The sequence below is a fragment of the Penaeus monodon genome, chromosome 20, assembly GCF_015228065.2.
Source record: "Penaeus monodon isolate SGIC_2016 chromosome 20, NSTDA_Pmon_1, whole genome shotgun sequence".
NCBI classification, from domain to species: domain Eukaryota; kingdom Metazoa; phylum Arthropoda; class Malacostraca; order Decapoda; family Penaeidae; genus Penaeus; species Penaeus monodon.
Window position 1 is genome coordinate 46,013,060 of NC_051405.1, and position 1,512 is coordinate 46,014,571.

A 1,512-nucleotide genomic window follows, 5' to 3' on the forward strand; every position below is an offset into this window, starting at 1 on the left:
GGACGTATGACAGAAACAATCCGATACTGTCAAAAAGATTGATAGGGCAATCAATATATATATTGAAGACCAGTGCGCCCAAAATATACCCTATTGCTCTGTTAAATGAGAAATTATTATTTTTCTTGGAAATATTAATGCATAAATTGTTGTCAAAATTATGAAAATGGCGACTTTATCATTTTCAGCCTGACAGTGTGAAACTTCGCAGCCATTGGCAAGAGATTCTGGTATATAAGCAGGATCTTTGACACTGTCTTAAACATATTTTTTTCTTAGTTTACGCCCATTCGCTATTACCAATGGTAATAGCGATCCCGTGTCAAATCAAAAGGGCAGAATTCGACATCTGATATGGCAATTAATATGTATATTGAAGACCAAAGCTTAGATACGCCCAAAATTTACCTTATTGCTCTGTTAAATGAGAACTGATTATTTTTCATGGAAATATTAATGTAAAAATTGTTGTCAAAATCATGAAAATGACGTAAGACTTTCTACTTGTAGCAAACGTAGGAGGTTGAGCTTTGTAGATTATCGTAAACTTTGTGACTGCTGTTGGTTTAGACCTGTATTAACTCTGCAAAGACTAGTCATCAAGAATAGCTTTGTTATTTTCACTTCTTTTCACCATTAATTGCATCACCATTGTCCAGTTTATTGCAGTTCCTTGTTCATCAGTTCTGATGAAAAGGACTCCTAGACCTTTTGATGGTGTCTAAATATCAAGAAAATCAGCAGTCTTCATTCTGACTCATCGAAATATGGGGAGAAGCTGTGATGGAGCATGAATATCACCAGCGTTATCAATCGCAGTTTGATAGCATTTGTGCCGAGTCCCCCCATTTTGTCTAAGGTTCGCCTCAACGGAAAGAAGAGATATGCTCTGAATATTTTGTAACTATCTGATTAAATGTAATAACATCGTTGCAATAACAGATTTTTATTTTGGCCTGGACACCCATCTGCAAACAAGATGACATCAGTTTTACCTTCATCGACCACATGTTCCAAACACATCTTCATAGACCAATTTCCGATGCATTCCTTTTGCCTATTCCTTCATGCCAGGCATAACAATGACACACTCGACTCCATTTCATACGCAGTTAAGTTATAGTTTGCTAACTCTCTTCTATAAAATAACTGATTATCGTTTTTCTGAGGAATATATGTGGCTTGTTGGCAGTCAGCTGTTGCTACAGTAACATCATCGTTGGTTTCGTTTTTTCTTTGTTCTTCTTCCTTGTATGTTGTAGATATGGTTTCTCTATTTGCTTATTTTTTTTAAATAGCAAAATTTGCTAAAACTTTTCTTGAGATGTCTTGTGTGCTTAACACATCACAGCAAGTACTGTATGAGGCAGACATTTCTTTATGCTCCTCCTTAAACAGATCAAACGTTCTCTGCTTGTTATGGGCTGGTTGCAAGTATTCCCTCTTAGAATCTTAGGGAAGGTTATGTGGTTCCATGTTTGGAAAACTATTTATGTGATCCAGAATAGCCTC